The following is a 24737-nucleotide window of genomic DNA, read 5'->3' as shown; positions in this document are numbered from 1 at the left end:
TCCTGAGAAAAGAGGATGGACTAGGTAGGGGCCACATTAACTTTTCTGTTGCCATGGATCCATTTCACTGTCAAATTTTCTCGCGTTTGAGTGATATATTACAGTCCTCACTTTCATCCTTTATCTCTCACATAGAGCTTTTGATCTAGCAACATCAGAAAGCTTTACAGAAGAAAATAGAAGAGTCCTCCCAGTAAAGATAAGGTAATGCATGTGAACAGCTAAACGGCAACAGGATTTGCTGGCTCGTGCTGGAAAGAGTAGTACACTGAACTCAGCTAAATACAAAATCCACCCCATCTATCTAAAAGAAATGCCTGTACTCTATTAATATCACCAGATGAACCTCAGCTGTATAAATAAAATCTCTCATTTCAGCTGAGTCTTCATCATCTCTCTGGCATCCACCACCTTTTCTTCTTCACAACAAAACTCCAGGAGGGCGTTCAGTGTAGGCTTTCATAGCAAGCCTGTTGATCAAGTACACAGGACAGGAATGTATGTCTATTTTTTATTATCACCTCTGAGTTAACATTTACAAAAAAATGAGGTGGAAATTAAGAAAAAAAATCAAACAATGAAGGTCTGAAGGAAATGCTCAAATAAGTATTTTGCAAGTCAGCATGGTTTAAAATGGAAACATTGTCTGGGGGATCTGCATTCTCTTTCAAGAGACTCACTGACATGCTGGATGACCTCAAGCGTATCACTTGATCTTTCCCACATTAAAAAAATCTCCTTACATGACCGTCCTAGGTACCTCACTTTGAGAATTAAAAAATAAATACACTGTAAATCCTCCTATTATTATTACTGCTGTTACTATGGGGGCTGAAACTGTCGTCAGCAAACAGGCAGGACATAATTTAATTTTCTTCAAATATTTATTACAAGACAACATAGCCATCTGTTTAACACTCGCTATATTTAGTTTCTGTCTTAAAAAACACAGGGAAAGAAAATATCAGCTTCTGCCTCTCACTTCCACATATCCTTTCCAGCCACATATGCACTAATGCACAGCCAATATCCTTTCAACTACAGCACACAAGGAATTGCACGAAAGCAGACAAAATTTCGGCTTGGATGAAATAATTCCAACCACAAATTTGTTCTCCAGTACCAGAAACAGAATCCCTGGTTTTATAAGTATTTAATAAATTTTATTTTTAGCTTTGAGGACAAATGACAGAATAAGAAGGGAAATGGAGGAATGAGAATAGATAGATGGCAATGAAGCACAGTACACAAAGGCCATATGTAAGAGGACAGAGTATTATGTTTCTATAAAGAAATAGGAACTCTTCAGTAGAATTATTTTTCTCCAGTACATAACAAAGTAAACCATCATTCTTAAGTAACAACGGCTACACAAAGGTGCCTTTGGTTTCTAAATATATTCTATTCAGACATGTTTGTGAAAAGACTTCTCTTCCCTTAGTTTGCACTGTATTCATCCAACAGCACATATGCAAAAATCTAACGTCTCATGCCATATCACTGAGACTTCGAGATAATACAAGCCAAGGAGGTAGCAAAAATTACCTCATTCATTAATTAATACACACTGACTGAATTTGCTGATGAGAAAAAAAGAAGACACCAGCTACAGTTCACTAACTTCCCTTTCTCCTCCATTCCCTCCTCAGCAAGCCAACACACAACACTGATCTAGGATAACCTCTCCTACTCCAGTCCCAGTATCACAAATCACTCCCAGTGCCCCTCAGCTCCTGGCCAGCATCCCTTACCACACCAGTCCTGGCCCACAGGCATAATTCCAGCATACAGCTCAGCCCAACTAGGAGCACACCTTTGTTTTTTACAGCTATTTATAAACGGTGACACCACAGGCCGACCACACCTGTCACAGAGGCCAGTATCTGGTACCTCAACCACAAAATGCACAGAGCACAAGCTAGAGACACCTGATCATTGGGAGAACATAGAGATGTAATGATTATTTTGAAATTATCTCTACATTTGGGGCCATAGCCTACCAGCTCAAGCACTCGGGACAACAAAGGTGCAGGCAGCCCGGCTGAGGCCTGCTGTACCTCACAACATGAGGGAGTATCAATGCTACAAGCTGAGAAACCCAGTCAGGCCTGCTCTGTGCCAGCCGAGCCCAGCACCACAGGTGTGACAAAAGGTGTGTGGGCAACACCAGGCCTTTCGATCTGTAAGTGACAAAGTAATGTCAACAGGCTGCCAAAGCAGCTCTCAAGCCACCCACGGCCAACGTGTCCTCTCCAATACGAGGCCAGCAGCACCGGCGCACAGCTGCCCTCGCACAATGCACACTCGTGAAGTGAGGGTAGAGTGCAGGCCACAGCACAGACCTCTAGCCTCTCTTCACTTTCTGAACAAGGACAAAGGGTTCGGACAAACAAAACAGCAAATAAATTTTAGTACAAAATGAGATAACACTGGATTTTGTTCAAAAAGAACATAACTGGAGAGCCGGTTAAAAAAGTGCCACCATCTGCCTGAACAATGTGCAGATAACTGGGTCTGCTCTGTCACAGTTCTCAAGGATAGCTCTAGAAAATTCCATGTTATTCCTCAACCCCACCAAAAGCCTGCATTTACTTTAAGTAGCCTGCCTGCACTGCAGAATATGTTTCTGCCTAATATTTTATCAGCAAGGTAATGATCTGAATATAACACCTTGTTTTTAGAAACTGTTTTTCAGGAACTGTAGTTTACTAGAGAGACACTCCTCCCTTGGTGGTGGAAGCAACTGTAACAGCTATGTGAATTAGCCATTTACTGGGGTACTGCTCATCTGAACTTGCCATCAAATCTGATTCCTTAATGCAGGATGTGAAGCTTGCAGAAGCCAATGCTTTCAAGAAGCTGTTTTACAGAATTAAGAAAGCAGCATATATATAAAACATATATATATAAAAAACAGACAAAAATGCCTAAAAAATACTGGAACAGGTTACTTAGCTGACTGACAGAAAGAAATACTCTGAAAACCCTCTTACAGGTTCTGATCTCTCTTCATCCACCCCAAACTGTTAGTGTGGGCTAAGCAAGTCATTTCCTTATTCCTATCACAGACATGAGTGTTTTCTGTCCTGACCTGGACAGAACTACTGACAAAGCTAAAGCCAAAACCCCTGTCAGTGTGCCTGCTGACTTCCCCTCTAACATCTGAAAACCTTGATAGCAAATGTATGACCCTCTCGCCAATTAAAAAGCCTTGCATAGCCAGTAAGTCATCTCTTGCAATTACAGGTGGCCCTGAAATAGATTAAATATTCTGCTATCCATCTTCGGAGGTACTCTTACTTGATTTTATTTTTTATTGTATTGACAACTAGAAAACACAGATACCTACATACTCTAAGAAGAGCTAGTATTATTTCCCTGATGTTAGAAGTAAGGGCTTCACTTGTGTCAAGTAATCTCTCCATTTATTAGAACAATTCTGGATGATTCAACAGTTGTTAAAGTATTAAGCTGAAGGATATCTCCAATAGGCCTGACAATGAGATCACCACTATGTCTGAAATGGCAGAAGCTCATGCAATGGTTTTGAGTCATTCGATGCTGTCAACAACCAAATATCAATGACATCATTTTGTCAGGACATAAAAAAAGGTCTTTTGGCACTTTACCCAGGGGCTACGGCCAAAAGCACTCAATCTGAATGAGCCGAAGATGCTCAAATTGGTCATACATCAAAACATCAGTGAAACACTCAGCATTTTGGTGAGTTTTACAGTGTTTACCTAATGCTAAGAAGTTGAATATGATGGGTATTTGATGAGTTCCTCCTTTTCAACACAGGCTGTAACTGAAGATGGCCCCACCTGCCCGACCCTTTATTCCCCCTCTGAAGCAGCAGAGGTACAAACACTGCAGCTACAGCTACCCCTTCCACTGCACACAAACTCCCAGTAAATCTGTGACACGATGCAGTGACACCTACTTGGAAAACCAAGGTTTTAGCAGGTCCTGTAAGAAAAAAGGAAACAGCGTGGGATCCACCCACAAGTACTAAGAAAGGACAAAGACCTGCACTGCACATAAGGTACTGTTTTCCTGTTTCTCTCCTCTTATTGATGAGAATTCAGTTTAACTATCTACAAAGAGTAATCTGTGTTCTGCCCAACCCACCTGTTTTTACCTCTCTGAAATAGTACTGACAAATAACTAAAAATAGTTACTTACTAATTAAGGAGTCAAGGGGGAGAATAGACACAGCAGGCACCTCCCATTGATGTATGTTATGCAGATGAGATAAAAGGCAGAACACTTTACAAAAAGGCCTCCAGCAAATGCCATTTTTCTGTTTGATCCTGAAAAATAACTTTTGGCACAGTCAAGCTATCTAGAGCTTAAAAACAGCTGAATTCAATGCTGGGTGCAAAATGAAAAGGTCAATTACAAATCAACATCTCCTATAAGTTTCTTTCTAAAACATTCAAAAAGTCCTTCTTCACTTCAGTTTTCCCAGTTCTGCCTAAATTTTGCTTCCAGCCCTTAACACCTTTTGCTACCTATTGTGTTTGTTATTTAGTATGGAAACCATGTATCCATCAACTTTTTCCTTTCAGTGTTGCTAACAGAGGCAGTGGAACATGACTCATTTCCTGTTTGTTTTTTGTTGTGTTTTTTTTTTTTTTTTAATCCACCAGAAAAATCTGTGCCTGTCTCCCATCCCGACTTTCTGCTCCAGAAGATTTGAAGCCACATCCCACAGCCAACTCACCAGCCCTCCTTCCACCCTCCTTAAAAAGACAGGAGGCTCAAAAACATCTCTGCACAGCCCACAGAGCTGGAAAGGCACAGCAAGCCACTGGTCACCAGGCAGCCTCACCGATACTTGCTCTGTCCCACTTCTCGTTACATCTGTATGCTGCCTATTCCAAGTAGTAAGCTTCTGGATGCAATGGCTGCCTCTTCCCTTCCGGAAAAGACATTTCCTAGAGCTAAATAAATCAAAATAGCATTTAAATACCAAACAAAACTCTAAGCATGACGTACAAATGAATTGCTACATCATTACAGAAAAAGCGGACAACCCAAACAAAGGATGCAGGTTGCCAACAGTGGTCTTCCAAAAAGGTGGCTTTGTAACAGAGCAGAGGCAAAGCATTTGTTTGTTTTAACAAAGAATAAGTGACCAGGTGAACTGTTAATCTCTCTGGTCTCTCCTAAGTGAAGACATGGATTTGAACTAAGTAATATGGAAAAAATGGTCTGCTTTAATTATAGTGCCGAATGAAACACAGGAGATTCTTGTTCAGGACTGATTCAGAAAAAAGCACCAGATCACAGGGCTGCTGAGCTACATCAGCTAGTTCAGCACAAGTAGGACTAATGTAACAAGTCTGCAGAAAACACAGCAGCTCCAGTAAGAGCCCCCAAATTTAAATCACTACAAATACGAATTTAAAAAGGAGCAATCCTCCTGGGAAAATAACATGAAATCATTGATGTAGAAAACAATAATAGAAAATGTGGGATTTTTTTCCCTCATTATAAAAAGTTACACTTGAAAAAATGTAACTACTGAAAAGATTCTGTGGTAATATGCCACTGAGATGAAAAAGGAGTCAGACCTCTCTGAACTATTGCTTCAGTCTTGAATCTAAAAGGATTTCTTTACAATCATTCACAGTAACTTGTCCTGTCTAACAACTTCGCATGTTAGCTATTACAGCAGAGTATGTTCTAAAGAGGCACTCTTCTTCACAGGCCAACTCAAGGTGGCCAGTGTTTTGGGTTGTCTAGGTAAGCAGTAGATGGATTAGGAGAGGGATCTGAGCAGCATTTATGCCATGAGCTGCATGATCTGCTGCTCCAGTAGAGGATTCCTGTCTCTTTGCTCTTCCTGTCAGTTTTATGGCCTGAAAAACACCTGTGCCACTGCATGCTATTTTTGCATTTTTTTCCCTTAAAAAAAAAAAGGCTGGCTTGAGAAGGGAAAAGAAAATACCCCATCTGGACAAGAAAACTGCAAAAGGAAAGAGGAAATTACTGACTCACAAGTCCTATATTAAGCTGTTTCACAGGACCTCCCACCCTCAACCTCTCCACTTCCTTTTTCCTTAAAAGCACTTAGATTTATGTTTTTTGCTCCCTGTATCCTAGCAAAGTTTTGCCATCATTTAGGCCAAAACGCTAATGCTATTATCACAGAAGAGAAGACCAAAGGACAAAATACAGGAAACAATTCAAGGTATGACTTTCTTGCAACTCACTCCCCAAAGACAGGGAAAAAAAATCCTTGCAAAGACAGCAAGCTGAGCTCCCAAGATCCAGTACTTCAAGGCTTCAAATTGCACATACCACTCTGTAACACCAGCAAGAATTAATACATAAACAAGGCCAGCTTAACTCACATCATTGGGTTCCAAAAATTCAACTAATACCAGTAGATTAAAATCTTTGATCTGTAGCATGTTTTCTTCCTTACAGTAATACAGTAAAACACGTATAGAGGGAAGAATTGTAAGAACAAGTTTTGGAAAATGAATGTTTTCCCCTGTATTTTCATGACCCATGTAAGTCCAAAAGTGTTCTTTGTAAGGGGGATGCATTAAGGTTGCATAGGCAAAATTAATTCTGATAATTTAAGTCCTTTCAGTGCTTGTCTTTACAACCCTCAAAGTATCTGAATGTGATGGTGTACAACATATGCACATACACATCTCTGCGTGAGTCCCTCCTTCTGTCTCCGACTTCCACATTCAACAGCATCCTAAAGGAGGAATTCCATTACATAATCATTGCACTGATACGGGCAGTGCTATCAGTGTCTGCTCTGCCACAGAGGCATCCTTGACCCAACCATAAATTATAACGACTCTGTGGTAGTTCTTGGTGTAGAAGAAATACAAAAAGGAAAAAGCATTGCCAGAAGGTTTTAGGCATTTTCTTATAGCAAAGTCTTTGGATTCAGAGACCTAGATTCCACTCCAAGGCACAAGAAGGTGCTACAAACCTTTGTATCTGCTGCTTGCTATCTGTATCTTACCTATCTCATTTTCATTTTACCCCCAAAGCCTGTCTCTCCCATCTAACCTGTTATAATCCAACCTTCTCACATTCCTCATACCATGTGTGTCCATCCTTGCTGGTCACCCATCAATTCTCTGTCTGATTTTCTCTCTCTAGCAACACGAGTTGAGAGATGCAGTACCCCCTTAATGCAGTATTTTCCATTTCATTAGCACCCAAAAGCCTACTAGCAACTCAGTATGTCCACTGTTTCTTTGAATCCCATTCATTTCCCAAAAACAGGCATTTTTTTCTAACACTCATACTCTCATTTCCTCACCTTGTAGCTTCAGCTTCCATCTACTGTAAGGATCTTTATGGTTCACTCTGAACACTGTCACACTCTACTTCACAACCGTGGGACGCTCTGGTACAGATGCTCCCTCCTGTCCCCTCTACACCTCTGTTCAGGACAGCCTCAGTTCTGGTGACAACTCCAGTGCTGGCCATACCCAACAGGCAGGGACCTGCAGTTCATGGGAGATTCCAGGGTCAACCCCAGGCTCATGTATGCTCGGTATGGGTGGGATCTTCAGAGTTTCTAAGCAGCTCTGCAAAGCCTTAAGCACATGCAATCTACATATGCATATATGCGTATACATCTCTATTATTTTTGATAGAAATACAGTAACAAACACTCGTTTTCATAGAATCATTTAGGTTGGAAAAGCCATGCTTTTAGTTATCCTTTCACTCTTAACTTGTAAGTTAAGATCATCAACTCCAATCATCCACCTAACACCACAAGTCCACCATGTCCCTAAGTGCCACATCCACACCTCTCTTAAATACCTCCACGGATGGGGTCTCCACTGCTCCTTTGGGCAGCCTGTTCCAAAGCTTAAAAATTGTTTCCATGAAGAAATTCTTCCTGATACCCAATCTAACTCTACCCTGGCACAACTTGAGGCCATTGCTTGCGTCCTGTTGCTCATCATCTGAAAAAAGACCAACACTCTCCTCGCTGCAACCTCCTTCCGGACAGTTATAGAGAACAATGAGGACTCCCCTCCAACTCAAGATAGTTCAGATACATTTCCCTATCCCACCCCTCCAAACCAGTGAAAAAAGCAGCAGCCTTCATATAAAGATTCTCTAGAGTGTAGCCACAAACTTGCTGCACTCCTTAGTTAAGTTACCAATTCTCTTATCACTTAACCACCTACTAAAAATAAAAATGAGTACTTTTCCCCTGGACGGGGAATTGAAGTGTATTGTGAAAGAGTAAAGCTGCAGCAGAAAATGCTGCTATCATTTTAAGTACTAACCCCCAAAAAAGACTCAATTTTTCCCCTATCTTGTGATGAAAATTTACGTGGCAAAGTGCTGAAGTTGACCTGACTCTATTTATAAATACTTTAAATGCTTTTATCTCTTACTGAAAAGTAAACCCATAGTTTTCCCAGACAAAGGTAACATGTATTATATACTTTGAAAACATAGTGTGATTTAGTAAATGCTTATCATTACTCACTGACAGGAAAGAAAAAAAATGAATCAAGTAAAAAAACCTTCTAAAGAGAATCGAATTATCTCCCTTTTCCAATTTGTGTACATGCGATGGGAGGGTCTTTTGATAAAGCCAGCGGCCAAACGGCATATGCTGTTTAATTGTGACGAGCAGCATGATGTGGTGTGATAAGAACAGCTCAGAAGGCTGAGAAATAGCATTTGCTGAAAAATCAATAGAATCTGTTGGGGTGGAAAACTTCACAGGCCCTCAGATGTACAGACATCACAGATCTCTCTGTGCAATGAACTTTCCTGAGATGAAACCGCTCTTTAGAAGAAAGCAAGTCCCATTGTGCAAAGCACAGCCCATGCAAAGTCATACAATGAACATCTCTTCTAACCAGAAATAAACTGCTATAGAAAATGTAGCTTCTTATTAGAACTGACTTTTGGGTCTTCTCCTGACAGCTGACATCTTTCTCCAAAGCAACACAGCAGAATGTCTGATAACTGTAAACTACTTCAGATCTCATAGTAACAGAAGAAAACATTACATTCCCTGTTTAAACAAAGCAATCAGGAAGTGCTCTTGCAGAAATTGCCACGTCAGATATCACAACTGGGTAGCAACTGGTTTTTAGTCTCGGCTGTGGGGCCTTACAGTCCCAGCACCTTCTTTCAGGAAAACAGCAGCTGGCACACACAGATCAGAAATATCAATATTGACTGAAGTTACATTCCAATTTGAACACTTTAAAGCCGTATGAAATGTTCAGATTGCTGGGCACTGGGGAAAAAAAAAGCTAAGCTGGATTTCAAAACAGGTCTCTGATCTCCAGGAAAATCCATATTGGTAATGTAGTAAAGCCACCATACCAGCAAGGATGAGGGTCCTGTGAGCAGAATGAAGGTGCTCTCAACCTTACCACACACATCCTCCTTTTCTCACAAACCATCCGAGTGCAAATGGTCAGAAAGAACAGGGTTTATCTCAAGTTGGTAAGAGGCTGACACACTTCACTGGACTTCGAAGTAGAAAAATACGGCAGGGGCAAATCTTATGACCGTCTGGCTCTTGGAAGGGCTGGGGGGGCTCTGGTGAACCTATTTATTGCTGTAATCTTGAGCCAAATGCCTAAGGGTAACTGCTATTGCAAATCCTCTAAAGCCTGTGAAAACAGATAATCCATTGTTTAAAGACTTTAACTAAAAAAGATCAAGGTTGCAAAGCCTCAGGCAGAACGAACAATGAAACACTAGACAGGAGAGTACTTTGCATTAGTTTGCTGCCCACATATTGCTATGCCCTGCACATTATACAAGAAACAGCAGCAATTGGACCTCTGTGTCAAGAAAGAGCTTTTATTGAAGAGGAAAGAGAAAGGGGATTCCTCTGCCCAGCCTCGTAGCTACCTGCTCCCAGATGCACTAAAGGTTTTAAGTCTCAGTAGTGATTAGCTATGCCCAATATGAGCTACATTAAACAGGCACAGAATTTTTAAAGCACTTGGCGCTTGCTCTGGGTAATGAGGCCCCTTTAATAAAACGCTTCAAGCTGAATACTTAAATATTGCAGCATTCAAAAATCAGTAGTCATTTATAACCTCTGCAGTTAGTACATTTAAAGCATGATGATGCTGTGCTACCAGTGTAATGGGAATGCTGACCTTGCGCAGGAAGTTTGCCAAGCCAAAAAAATGCACAGTATGACTTGTTCCCTAGGAGAGAGACCATACTCGAGCAACCACAACAGAGGAAGAATTACTTCACTCATGGCTGTCATGTACTGGTTCCCAGAATTGCCATTGCCAAAAATTACAACAATTAACATACATTCGTAAGTGTTTTTAGTTGACATTTTCTCACCGCTGTTTAAGATGCTCCTGGGTGCCAGTGACAGAACAAGGAGCCTTTTGCTCTAAACAGAAGTATTACCAACTCAGAGTGAGATTCAAATCAGTACTAAGTACAAGTCCACTTTCTTCTCATACTCCCCACTGATCTCTATTTCTGCAGTTTCAGTGCATCCAGCCTGGGAAAAGGAAGGAATGAGAAGTCTCCTTGTACTCACAGAATGGACTTCATCCACCGCAGTACCCAGTCCATTCCCACAACTTCACATGAAACAAGGCATTTCTTGCTGCTTCTTTCTGTTCCTTCCAGTCAGGTGGAATTATGTTAGATGGCAAAATTTCACTAAAAATATTACCTAAGGATAATTGATTCTAGGGTATCTAAATTTGAGATTTGAGTGTTAGATTATACCCTCTTGTCTGTGCAGACATGGTCATTCCATTCACTTGGCTGTGAGCTCCTTTTTCTTATTCTGGCCATCGTGAGAGGTCTGACCTCTGCGCTCACAAGCCTTGCAGCTCCCTTCCCCAGCTTCATCAGCAGTTTCACAGCTACACTGGAAGACAGCTATCATAAAAGGTCTTGACTGCAACGGAGGATGAAACTTCATACAGGCCCAGGAACAGTTTCTGTCATCCCAAGAGAGACACAACAGCAGAGGCTGTGTAATTCAAGTACCAAAGGGTTGTGAAGACAGTACAGAAACAGAACTTTCAACGCTTGTCTAAAGCTTGATGCCATCAATCCTACCCTGGTAGAACAAGCACGGGGTTCCTACATCACCAGCCAATGAAGACCGAACAAGCTCTGCATGCCTACCAAATGCTTTTTCCAGATGAAGATGAAGCCTGATGACAGGGGAGAAAAAGAATCTTTCACTTGTGGTTTACACCCTACACCTACTATGAAGAGGTGTTTGTCTTAATTTTTCTTTAACTTCATTCTTTTTAGAACTATTGAATATAGATGTAAGACGAAATGGTTTGCAGACACCCCCTTCAAGAAAAGCCTCAATTCCAGCACAGACACTGTATCAACTCCCACTGCTTTGTCTTGCAGCCTTGTCTCTGGCTGATCTTCACCCTTGTACAGGATGCATTTCAGGAAGATATAATTGCAGGAAGGGGAAGGGGCCTGAGCACACATAGTAATTTGAGTCCTCAAAGATCTGTTCAGAACAGTACCATGGGTCAGCCTGTCAGCGGCAGGGTGCTAGGAAAAGATGTTGAGGAAAACACAGAAACATCTCTTTTTTAAGAAGGCATGAAAAGAAAAACTCCAAACCAAGAACCACTCTGCACAAACCTAACTAGTTTTCTGACACAACATATCTGGTAAATCGCACAGGAATGTAAAGATAATGAAGCATTCGTCATCAGAGAAGCTGAAAGGTCCTGGAGTACAATTCAAGAATCCGAGTGCAGAACCTGTGACGACGGGTCTGGTCTGTACCTTGATCAAAGGCACTGCTTCCCTCTTCCTCTGGCTCCATCTCCTCTAGAAACACCTACTGCTTTGATTTCTTCAATCTTCCTCCTCATAGGAAATTACTGATAAAATAAATTCACTGCCCAATTAAAAGTGGAAAAGAACAGGAAGTCATGAAACTGTAGTTACTGGCTCACAGTCTGCTGGACATGCAGCTCATCTGTTACGTTGCCTGTTTCTGACGTCCTTTTGGAGTTTATCACCACTGTTACATTATTACCAATGTTTAACCTAGATAAATTTGACATTTTAAAATTTTGCTGGACTTGCTGGACTGATGCAAAGACAAGTAGTGTAAGATACCTCTTCAGATTACACCACATGAAATTATACTCTAAAGGTGATAATTTGGCATGTATTTATTTATGTGATTGCACCTCTCCTCTCCTCCAAAGAGAGCAGTCCTGACACCTCATCAACCCGAGACACTCTGCAGTGTGCCATCGCAATAACATTTGAGCCTGACTGGGTTTCCAACTGATGAACTGAAAAATAACTCCCCCCCCACGCGCACACGTTATAGAACAATAACAAAGGAAAAAAGAAGGCTTGTTTTGTTCTGTTTATTTTAAATTCCACATCAGTTTCCTGATCTTGCTTTCTGAGTGCTTGTGCCAATATTGAGAAGGGTCAGCATAGGATGGGATTGCTTTTCTCAGCAGTAGCATCAGCCTAAATGTAAACCAAGAGGAGTACGTTCAAAGGGCATCTTCACCCTCTTTGCATTTAGCAATGGGAAAAAGCTTCGAGGGACGTACAAGTATGGTGATTATACAACAGCTCTACACCATGCAAAAGAATTACCTATAACAACCTCAGAAAAACGTTATACTTAATGCCAGCTGCAAGTAGGACAATTCCTGAGTACTAGCTCATCCTTAACCTGCCCACAAACACCACGCGAGACCTCCTAGCTCTGCCTGCTACCACAGGCACTGTACCATCACGTGTGGTTAGTGAGGAATCTGTATCTAAAAGTAATGCTGGAAAGGCAAACACCATTATTTCATCTGAGGCAAAGCAAGTTTTCCTGCAGAAATCTCTGTCTTTATATGGACTCGGGCCATGGAAACCTCCCCTGTTCCCACGCTGTCACACGACACTAACCTATAGGAGCTAACACATCACAACACGTTTTTGTGGTAGCCTTGACTCAGGGAAGTAGACTTGTTCACACCACACTTTGATACAAGCGGCCAGATCTGAAACAGGAACATAAAAGGATATGGATGAAAGCCTGCAGACAAAACTAAATCAGGAGACAGTGACAGATCTCTGCTTATGAGGAAGATGATTATGACTCAGACAAAAGTAAAGCACATGCAGTTTGAGCTGAAGATCGCTGACTGAATCCATGAACATTTAAAGCTGAGGGAAAAAAAAAAAAGGAAATTAAAAGTAACAAATTAAATATGTGATTTGTAACTGAAATGGAGAAGGGAAGGCTTGATGTTTCAGAGGTGCTCTGGACAATATTTAGACATGGAGACTAGCAGTTTATGCCAGGCTTCGATGCTGAAATGAATCTGCCTCTTTGCAGCCTTTGGACTAGCCCAAGACCCCATTTATGCTACTGAAAAGACAGATTCAATGTTGTGATTTCTTGTATCATTCTCCTGACAGGGGGGTTCAAAAGCTGATGAGACAGGGAGCTCCAGCAATCCTCACACAAGACCGTTCATTCAGTGCTGATTGATGCACTGCCTTCGTTAGTTTCTGCCTGCTCTTTTTGCATCTCCCAGCCTGCAATAACTGGAAGGGCAAGGGGTTCACCGGCAGTAGCATGCTGCTGATTCCAGTTCCCTACATCCTCAACTGACACAAGTGATGCCACTTCAAAGACATCACTACGCTTGGAACAGACGCGCAGATGATCCCCAGAAGAGAAGAACAAGCAAGACTTGGGCAATGACAGGTAGAAGAGGACAACATTTTAAGGAGTCAGCCAAGACACCAGCCTTTTCTCCACTGAAAATTTCTGCCTTTTATAAGCTTGCACTGTGTTCCCAGTCTTACTGGGCTCCTCATTCACCTTGGGCCATCAAATATTAAGAGGTATTCAGCTCGCTGTGAAATTATTTTATGCCTCTCAAGCAGTGACCTAGAAACAATGTGCCACCATTCTGGTCTGTTCCAAACCTGAACTCATCATTTGTTGATAAATAAAACTTCCAACAGTGCAAAACAGGGCAGGAGAGAAGCCTGCCTCTTTGCTGAAAAATGTCACATAGGACATTACAGGTCATTTTGACATTCAGCTGGCTCCCAGAGCCAAGTATAACCTCAACTGTTAGGATCCCGTATCAAACAAAGACCTACTCGTGACCTGGTGTGGTTTCTCTGGAACAGCCATGGCTGGCCAGGACCACAGTAAGGTCCTGGTTACCAGTTAGAGGGAGACCCTGACTGCTGAACAACTTAACTACAGAGCTAAGAGCAAAAAGGCGAGCAACAGTTGCAGAGCACGGCATTTGCAAAAGCTTTCAGAATGAAGGGTGAGTGGCACAGAATCACTACCTCAGAAATAATACCCCCTCTCCCCCCCAAAAAAAGAAGAAAACTAAAGAAAAAGCGCTGTAAAGAAGATGGGTAAGAGAGCTGAGTTCAGAAGAGTCAAATTTATGTAAATCAATTATCAATGAAGGTATTAAAAGTGCTGCACTGAAAGGAGCCCAGGATGAGAAGCGAGTTAGTGCCACTCTGGGAGGTATTCAGCTTATCTCCTGTTAGACGTCTGTCCTGCTGACATTTCCTACATCTGCACTAAGCATCCTTGGTCTCAATTATAGTTAGTGGAAAGTCAAAAAAAGACTTCAGGAACGTGATCCATCTCCCCAAAGGTGGCCTTCTGCTTTAGGATGAAATGAGCTATGTCCTAACGCAAAAGGAATACACAGTGTCTAGCTCAGATGGGGACACTTCAGATGTAGACCTTTATGTACAGTCAGATGACTCTGCAACCCTCATCAGCCCTGAGATGATTAAATTAACTGTCCTAAAAGCCCTTTCTGACATGAAATTTCCTATGTGCTCAAAAGCATCAAGTCAGGCTGAGAGCTAATGCAAAGCTATTTAGTAAGAAACTCATAAGACAAAAATACACGTTTACAAAATCTTCTGGGGTTCTTCTAAACTTTCTGAAGCATATCTGCACTTTTTTGTTTTCTAAATTGATCTCTATTACTTGGAGATTATCACAGCTAGGACCTGTCATCCCACTATTTCCTTTAAAGAATTTATACCAAAATGACTGAAAATTTAAGAGTTAATATCTGATGAAGAGCTCAAAAATCCACATGCAAACTCTGATTTTACTACAGAAGTACTGCCAAGCAAATTAGCATTAATTAGAGACATGCTGAAAGACCAACAAAATATTCGGCTAATGGAATCATCTGGAACCGTAAGACTACATGACCAAAGAAAACCAAGCTGCTCCACCATGTAACCTAATGGTGCTGACATGCAGGCCTCCCAACAGGAACTGCTCAGAGGAAAGCCATCTTCTTGGGAAGTTTCTGGTGCAGAAACGAAGGATGTGTGAGACCAGACAAACAGAGGAGGAAGACCAGATGGCAGACTAGAACTGCAAAAAAAAGAGATTAGGACGGAGGGATAACATTGTCATCTCGCTGTCCCTCTTCCCTCCTTCCTTCTTGCATTATCTATGCCAACCTGGCTCCTAAGAGAATAGCTGGATACAGAGGACAACTGCATATCAATAAATAAAAGCAGCAGTGGTCCCCAGGCCCGGGGAGGGCTACGACCTGTTGGCATGTCGTTTATCACACGCGGTGTTATGTCCTACTCTCCACTCCTGGGGAAACCCTTCCTCCCTGAGGAGGTGCCCGCAAACCCTTGTCTTCTTGTGTGAGCAGGGAGGTAGGGCAGGAAGAACAGCCTCTGCTGGCTCTTGCTTTGCAGGGAATGCCCCGTACAGACTTTTCCATAAACGTAAACACTTCCAAAGGGAAAAAAAGGGAAAAAAAGCGAATTCAGAATAACGAGAATAATGCACTGCAGCCCAGGAAGAAAACAGATCAGACTGGTGCAGTACGGCTGTACTCTGGTCCCGCGCCCTCACTTCCACCCCGCACACAAAGCACTGCCCCAGGCACTGGAGATGGTAACTGTGGGGTGACGCACGTGGCTTGGGACCGGCAGTAGGATCTGCCCATGCCCCATACACCAAGGAGAGGACAAAACATGTTTCTCCTTTCCACGTCCGGAAAGACAGCATGCAGTATTTTAGGCTAAGCTAAGGTATTAACATTTCAGCCTGAGAGCAGGCGCAAACGCTCTTGGTATTTCGTGTTTGCAACCCCAGCAGGAAGGACAACATCAGTTACACGCAGCTACAAACGCAGTTAAGAGACAGGTATTTCTGAACATCACCTCGGTGTTGCTAGTACATGTGCAAGTGCTGCGTGAAGCTGTTCTTATTTATTTTGTGCTATTCATTTTACTCAATGAAATCAAGAGCAGGCTGAGTCTATATATAGAGACAGACCATGACCATCCCTCTTCTTGTTTGGAGAGTTTGGCCTGCTTTAAAAAACAAGCAAACACCAATTCCCGCTTCTGTGAAAATGGATCTTGTGACCTTACCCAGTAAAAGACACAAATATTTTGAGAAGGCCCAGGCTGCATTTCACAATCTTATCAGCCACCTCGCCTTCGCTGGGCGATCAGTTAGCTTACTAAAAATATTACAGCAGGCAATAACATGACGGAGTATAGATATCTTCCTGATGTAGAAATTAATTCATCATGCACATCTACAGGTTTCTACTACATTTTTAATAGGGCACATACAGATCCAGTCTAGCGATCTGTAGCACGTCCTTTCTGGATATTGGTCTATATTGAAAAAACGTCCCCAAACAGTAACTGCCAGGGGCCCGAGACCTTCAAATAGAAAGAACAGCTAGGGCTCTGATGTACGCACTCCAGTCAGTCTTTCAGACGCAATTTAAGAGGCAGCTGTGCACAGCTCTGCTGGAGATTGCTGCTGGAGAGCAGGAGCAGCAATACAGAAACACCTGAGCTGCTGCACCATGGCCTGGGAGCCGGGCTGGGGTGGCTCCAGCAGGGGCTCACGTTCCCTTCTGATGTCAGTGTAGTGGGAAAACCAGCAGCACAAGGGCAGCGGGCACTGCTCACGGAAAACGCAGCCTCTGAGATTTCCAGAGCCGAAATCAGTGCTGAGACCAGGCATGTGCTGTGCCTGCAGACCGGGCTGGTGCAGGCTAGGGGTGAAGTGCCTCAGCACAGGCGTAATGAAAGGCAGAGCTTCATCTCTTCACGTTACATTCAATTAACCAAAGCGACCGTGCTCAGGAAAATCACAGCATGTTTTACAAAGGCAGCTAATGTTGCTCTGGGACTTCTAAAAATAAGCTCCCAGCGACAGGCTTCTGCCAGTTCTGAGCTGTTCAAAGCCTGTCCTCGCAGACAGCAGCAGCAACTCAGCGGTATTTACACTCAATCACCAAGACTGGAAAGACAGCTAGAAAGGGAAAAATTGAACTCCAAGACCCTTGCATTGGCAGTGCCTACGTAAAGGCTAGAGGAGCGGAGACAACAAACGGGAGCATTCACCCCAATTATTGCCAGAAGTGGCGGTGGAAGTGGCGCTCGCACCCAGTGGCACCGCCACAGACTGCGTGCGCTGCTGCTGCCGCATCGCTGCCTGGCACCCCAAACCGCGCTGCGGCTGCCTCTTGGGCTGGAAACGCGACATGCTGCAAAGGCTGCTGACAGCCAGAGGCTCTTCCCTCGTCTATAAAATACCCCATAACGAATTTCATTGCAGGCTGGGGAGAAGGATTTGAGAGGAGAGAGAATTTAAACGCAACCTTATGAGAGGTAAATGAGACCAATTAGAATAGATTTGCTGCCAGTGCTGAGGGATTTTGACCTGAGCTGTAATCAGGGACAGATACACATTCCTTTAAAAGAGGAAAATGAGTGAGAGATCATGTGTAAACAACTCTGCCAATTAAAATGAAACAGATTATCTTATCTATGCAGCTCTGCTCTGAGAACCACTGCATATTCTAGATACACCACAGAGAGATCAGAGAGAGGCACTTAAACTCCTCACACAGGGCACAGTAACGAGGAAATCCGCTGTGGTTCAGGCCACATCAGGGCCTCATCTGCATTTGGATATCCCCTCTCCCTCCATGTTTTTTTTTTTTTTTTTTTTTTAAGGAACCATAGAAATGCTAATATAAAACCAGGCTCAGTCTTTTTATTTTTACCAGGTCATCGATGTAAGGTTATGCACCATGACACTAAAACGTGCATTACACAAAAACCACGCAGCAAGCAGCACCATCGCTGCAACTACTGGATACTGCCAAAAACACATGGTTTCCAGCATACATGTTCCTGTACTGATAAATGCTCACAGGTATTACTCTAAATCTTAAAACAGCACTTCTCAGCTTTCTCTGTACCATATCCCCATTTTGTTGCCTGGTGCCCCAGAACTCCCTCCCCAGAGGGCAGCACTGGCCCGGACCCCGCTCTGACACCAGGTTCGAGAGCCCAGAAGCAACACTGGTTTCTGTGACTGGAGCAAAAGCTCTGACAAGGACAGATGTGCCACTAGTTCTCCTCCGTGTCCCTGCTCTGCAGCTCGTTTACATTGCGTTTTGAAATTTCCAGTGATTCATAGGTCAAAATCATACAGATGGACAAAAAACCTTTATATAGGCTGAAAAAATATCAAAATAGAGGAAGGAGAGACACAACAGGAAAACATGTTAGAGAAGTAGCAGCAAAAAGAATAATACCATGGACTTAGGGAAAAAGAAAAACCTAAAGGGGAGAAATAAGAAGAAAGAATAATTTGGGGTGAGAAGGAAAAAATTTAAAAGAAATCACTGAGTGTACTAAACAATAATGCTACGAGATACATCCATGTTCACAGCTGCTGACAGTGGAAAAGTTTTAGAATATTTTATGCTGGTTGCCATATTCTAGCAGGGAGTTTTTCCACTGGCTCAGAGAGTGCCTAGCGGAGTTCGGCTGCTTTTGGAACCAGACGAGCTCTTAGCATGGCACAACCACTTCTGTGTGGCATGAAGTACGGGCTAGTGAGATCTTCCAGGTCCAGCCTGCCAGGAGCTGGATCAGTAACCAAGGCAGTGGCACTCAGGAGCCTGGCACAGAAATGCCACCCCAGCCAAGCACAGATCAAGCACCTTGGCTGTCCCTGAGCTCCAGTCCTGGGGGCTCTGCTCCCGCTGGTGTGGAGGCACGGCCCCGAGCCAGCTTGTGAGAATGCAGGGTACCAGCCTGACGAACAAGCACATGGGGCCGACGCTGTGCTTGTAAATACTCGTGGCTCTCAGGGTGTTTTCATACCAAGGTGTGCCGCTGTAGCAGCACTACCCGGGTTCTTCAGTCATCCAACACTTCCCAGCCCAGTTACTGCAGATAACCGAGTTGGCTGCACGTAACTTGAAAAACGCATCGGGTGCTTCTAGTTTACCTCAGGGCCACACAACCCAGCGAGGCAGACACGCACAGTTAACAACTCCGAACGCTTCCTCGGCGCGGTTTGTCACAAAGAAGCCCGGTGTGCCGCCGTGTGACTTGCGGCTGCATTCAGACGGGCGACGCGAGCCCGCCTCTAATCCCGGCGACGGGCAGGCAGCTCGCTCGCCCTGGCGTGGGGAGACAGCGGCGCCCGGCGCTTCACCACCGCCGCGAATGTGCCTCGGGCCCAGGGGCTGGAGCCCAGGGGCCGGGAGCCCGCGGGGAACGAGCCCTCACGGCCCGGCACCTCGCCCCGCGCCCCCCCGGTGCCACCGCCGCTGGCACCGCGAGGGCCCCTCGGGCCCGCACAGGTAGCTGCCGGCCCCCCGCCACCCCACCCTCCCCCGCCGCCCCCCGAGGCCGGGCCGGCGCCGTCCTCCTCCTCACCTGCCGCAGGAGCCGCGCCGGGCAGGCGGGCGGGCTGAGGGCACGGCTCCCAGCGGGCTGCCGTCCCCCCGGCGCCGCGGGGAGCTCTCAGGCCGGCCGCGGCCCGCCGGCTCCCGACCGCTGGGCGTCCCTCCGGCCGCTGGGGGAGCCGCCGCCGCGCTGCCCGGCCGCCATCTTCCGCGTGGGGGAGGAGCGCGACGCCCCGCCCCGGCCGCGGGAGGAGGGGGGGCCGGGGCCGGGCTCGGTGGCAGGGGGGAGCCCGGAGGGAGGCGAGGCGGCTCCGAGAGCGGCCCGCAGGAGGGCAGGGACACGGCTGGGGGCCGCGGAGCGCCGCCGCGTGGCCCTACCGGGGAGCTGAGGGAGGGCGGAAGGGGGCAGGGGCAGCTGCGGGTGCCCAGGGCACGAGGTCAAAGCACAAACCCACCCGCAGGTGCAGGGAGCAGCACACCGGCTGCACAGGGGGCGGATGAGGCAGCTGGGACCAGCACTGGAGGGGACTGGGGCACCATCCCTAGCGCCCCTACCTGCTGCCAACCCACCCAGCTGGATGGGAGCAGCCAGGTGAATTTGTGTTGAGTTAACCCCAACCCGTGGCGCAGGCCTTGCAGCAGGCCAGATAGAAGTGCCGAGGCAGCGACAGGAGTGGCAGGGGCAGGTGATGGCCCGTGCAGCTGAACAAACCCAAACCAACAGGGGGAAGCTGCCACAGTTCAGCACGTGGTGGGGGTTGGTGGTAGCATTTAAGATCCTGGACCACATTGCATGAAATGGGATTTACTGCTTCAAACTACAATTTGATATTCTGGTATAAGTAGAGTTGTGGGTTTTTTTGAGTAATTACCCTCCCTCCCCCAGTCCAAGCAATCTCAAGTAGTAGAAGTTACACCTGGGATCACTGATGGGACAGCACATCACACACCACACAGGTGCAACAATACTGGCTTACAATCACATTTAAAACTGTAGTGGAAGAAGTAGCCCCAAAATACACCCCATCCCCCCAAACTTTTCCTCCTTCCTCAAACCTCCAGAACAGCATTCACTTGCCTTTCTTCAGGTTTCACCATGTTACAACATCTCCATCCCTTTGTCATCTTTTGGTTTTGTCCTGTGTCATGCACAGCCTCCTCTACTAACTTGCAAGAGGTTTTAAATCTGTCTTGGAGCTCGTCTTTCTTCCCTGCACCAGCCTCCTCACACTCCAACACACACCAAGGACTCTGCTGTATTACTCCCTTTCCACCTTCCAGGCTATGCATTGCTCTGTGCTTGCTTAGCACAGAGCACGTGCCATTGCTGCTAACACTGCATATTTCTCTGAAACATCTTTCTCCTCCTGAAGATATAAAACAAAAACAAAAGTGCAAGCTTCCCTGCATATTCTGTTAAAAAAAAAAAAAAGCTACATTGAATATTTCTAATTTACCCACTTTTACTGAAATTTTACTGGGTCAGGAAACCCATTTCTTTCAACAGGGAAGGTCAAAGCATAATGCTGTATAAAAGAAACATGTTACTGCATGTCAAAACTCAAAGGTTAATGAAGTATTTCTAATTGGTTTGAGAGACTTATTTATATTGCACATGTATAGGAGATCAGGTGTTCAAACTTGCTGACAATTAAAATAACATCAGCATTAATACTACTGTGGGATGAACACAGGTGAAATCAGTTTATGACTCCTAAAAACATTTAGGCTATCTCAAACTTTGGGCCACTTACAGAGGAAAGACATGTTCTACTCATAAGCTGTTTGAAATCCATCTCTTTGGATTTATCATACTTTTCATTTCATTGCAAGAAAAATATGATAAATCCAAAGAGATGGATTTTCCAGTACAGAAAAATACAATAAAAATACAATGAATCCAAAGAGATGAATTTCAAACAACATAAGGTAAGAAGGACATGTTCTGCTCAAACAGGTAACTTTTTTTTTTAGTTTAAAATAAACTTCTAAATATGTAAGAAGCAGCAAACTTGCAAATTGCTTTATAGAACAGCAGTTGCACTGCCCTGTCTATTAACACAGGCCATGAGACGTTCTAGTGCAAGTAAGGCTTCAGAAGCACAGCCCCAACTCCTTTTTTCAGTCTCCTCTCTGTTGGTATGAACACTGCACTTTTCCACAGAAACATGAAGTAGAAATAGGTCGTGACGAGAGAGTATTTCATCCCAACAAGAACTGGCCAAGTCCCAACTCTGTCAACATACAGTGTTCGGGTGGATTATTTCTGTGAATAAAAGTCACCCTGCCCAACCATTTATGGCTAATTCTGATGAATAAAATCATGTAAATTGACACAGATAAGGGGAAGCAACCTTTCTCCTCTTCCCCTAGACCACTGTGCTTTAAATTACCCCTCCACAGCACAAGGATGTTTCAGATTGAGATTGTATTTTGACTTAATTTTTTGCATCCTTCCACTGTGGTCAGGTTGCCATAAAAAACACAAGCACGTGTCTTTCTGTTTTCTATCTAAGGCTTCTTAAGCATAGAGGAAATTGCTTCCTTATAATTTTTTGTGATACTACACGCCAGTAAATTCCTGTTCCTAACCAGCAGGCAGGCAGGCAAGGCATTCCTGCAGGTGAGGAGTTCTCAGGCACTCAGGGTCTCAAGGGGAAGATTCATAATCCTCCACTCAAGCCACTTTAAGTGCCCCCAATGACCACCTTTCCCAGCTCTAAAATAAATCCATTTCAACCCCAAATAAACAAGCATTCCAGGTGCATTACTCTGCAGCCCTAAACCTTTCCAATTCTCAGGGAAAAAAAGAAAAAAAACAGTCTGTGATGTGTAGCAGCAATACCACCCAGCTGCTGTGCATCACTCTTCATCAGTCTGTTTCATTAGTTTCTAAAGAGGTCAGCCTTGTTATCAGCATGTACAAAGGGAAAGAGTGAAGCACATAGCACACAAGTGGGTTGTCTGCAGTCACCCTGCAGAACTGTAACACAAACCAGAAACAGATCATGCCTTCTGATCGCTAGTCAAATACTCCATCCATTTGTCTACATTATTAGTTGTACATAAGGAAAAAGGTAATAGTTTTCATAATAAAATGGAAAGGATATGAACACTTGAGATCTAATGCTGTTCATGCTTCTCCCCAGCTCTCGTACATACTACAGCATTGAAACATCCTGCCAAAATTTGTTCTGCTAACCCATCAAGTGACAGCAGACCAGTCCTGGTTTAAAGGGAAATCAGATCTGGGCACAAATAAAAGCTACCATTAATCCAGTCTCCCAGAGTATAATCAGCCCATGTGTACCAGCATGCACGTGCATATACTGGGAGAGAGAGGCGAACTTGGGAGACCACATTCAGCCACTTCTCTTATGTAGGAAGACGGCAAATGCCATCCAACAGAATGAGCAAATTGTAACTAGACAGGCATACTGGAAAGTAAGTCTGTGAAAAAGTTGCAGCTTCAGATCTAATATTAGAGCTATTGAGCTGCAGATCAATGCCATTCCCAATCCCTGCTGCCAGTGAAGACAAAAGAAAACAACACAAGAGACCTTTCTAGAGAAAATTTATCAAATTTACACATTTCTCAGAGCTCCTGTCCAAGACAGACTAACGGAGCAATTGTGAGTGGTGAAGGCACATAAATAGCAACTTTAACCAACATCATATTTTTTCAATTAACGTACTTAAATCTCACAAACACACACATGAACCCTCTGAAAGGCCCCATATATATAGTTCATAAATATTCTTGACATAAGAATTAGCCTGCCTATTGTACTTTCAGTAGCAGCATTTAAATGATTCTGGTTAAATGCGCTGGTTAAAAGAGCTACTACGAACACAGATGACTAGCACTAACTTTATGGGCATCTTTTCCTCATGAATACTGGATCGTACTGCCACATTTCTTCCAAGACCATTAAGGTATGGTTAGCTGCTTCAGCAGAGAGCTTACCAGCTGAATGATGCTGCCTTGAATGCCAGCAGTGGTAGCAGCAGCTCTCTTTGCTGCTGCAATAGCAGGAGCTATCTGCTGGCCATGAACAGATCAACTGAAGCAGGCTGTAAAACCCTTACTTTCTCCCTTTAAACTACGGACAATTTTCCTGCTGTTTCATCAGGCAGGAAAAGCAATCGCCTCCTCAAGCAGCACCAACTGACACCTACTTACTAGGGAGCCGCAGGGACAAAGCACACCAAGCTCTCCTCCCATGACAGGCCAAGCCACCCCTGCCCACTGGGCTCAGCCAGCGGGGCCAGGCCCAAGCGCAGGCCAGGGAGTGGCACAACCACACCACAGGCTGGGAAGCAGGAAGGGGCTGTTGTGGCATGGGCCTGCATGCCACTGACAGCTACAGGGTAGCTCTTGGCAGATAGCAGCCGCCCTTTTGTGAGCGACCTGAAAGGTATGAGACTGGAAGTGAAAGCAGAATGCACGAGAGGAAAGAAAAGAAAGCCTGCCAACAGGTGAAACACAGCCAAACCACGGCCTTCTGGTTTGCAAAGCCATCATGCTGCTAGAGCAGGCAGCTCTGCACGCATCGCCAGACGCATCTGTGCCTCTGCAGGAGCATCCCCAGCCCATCTAGAACATGAAATAAACACGCCAGCTAGCAGACCTAGTGGCTGCCCAACAGCTTGAGTTCAGCATATTTACATCAGGCAAACCTAAAAGCAAGACAGTTTCTTCCACAAAAAAGCTGAAATACTGGTAAAGAAAACAGACACCAAGCAAGGAGGTAACACCATAGCTAGGCTAGACCACCAGGAACAGAACCAACCATTTTCACAAGTTCTGCTATCCCTTTGTTTTTTATTAAGGCCAATATTTTTCTCCATTCCATTAATGATACCACTTACCTTTTTCTTTTTTAAAACGTGGCTCTTTTTAATCACATGATATACTGAAATATAAAATAGCTTTGTGGAATGATTTTTGGCCCAGAAGTGCCAATTACACATCGTCCCATGGTTTAAATGAAAAGTGTGACACTCAAAACTGTG

General features: G+C 44.3%; 1 protein-coding gene across 5 annotated transcripts in view; it reads right to left on the bottom strand.

The window, feature by feature from the left end:
* The window catches only part of NDST2 (N-deacetylase and N-sulfotransferase 2), a 135244-nt gene extending 115309 nt beyond the window's left edge, over window positions 1-19935 (bottom strand). For 2 of the 5 annotated variants that reach the window (XM_050712103.1, XM_050712105.1), the window contains exon 1: window positions 19753-19850. The gene's annotated coding sequence lies outside the window, so the exon portion shown is untranslated. Of the gene's footprint in view, window positions 1-19752 lie in introns of all 5 variants that reach the window. The other 3 variants (XM_035545254.2, XM_035545245.2, XM_050712104.1) reach the window with 3 other exon arrangements.
* Window positions 19936-24737: the final 4802 nt, after the last annotated feature.

This window comes from Cygnus atratus, chromosome 7 (assembly GCF_013377495.2).
Source record: "Cygnus atratus isolate AKBS03 ecotype Queensland, Australia chromosome 7, CAtr_DNAZoo_HiC_assembly, whole genome shotgun sequence".
Taxonomy (NCBI): domain Eukaryota; kingdom Metazoa; phylum Chordata; class Aves; order Anseriformes; family Anatidae; genus Cygnus; species Cygnus atratus.
Note: the sequence above shows the minus strand (reverse complement) of the source record. Positions and strands in the feature narration are given on the sequence as shown.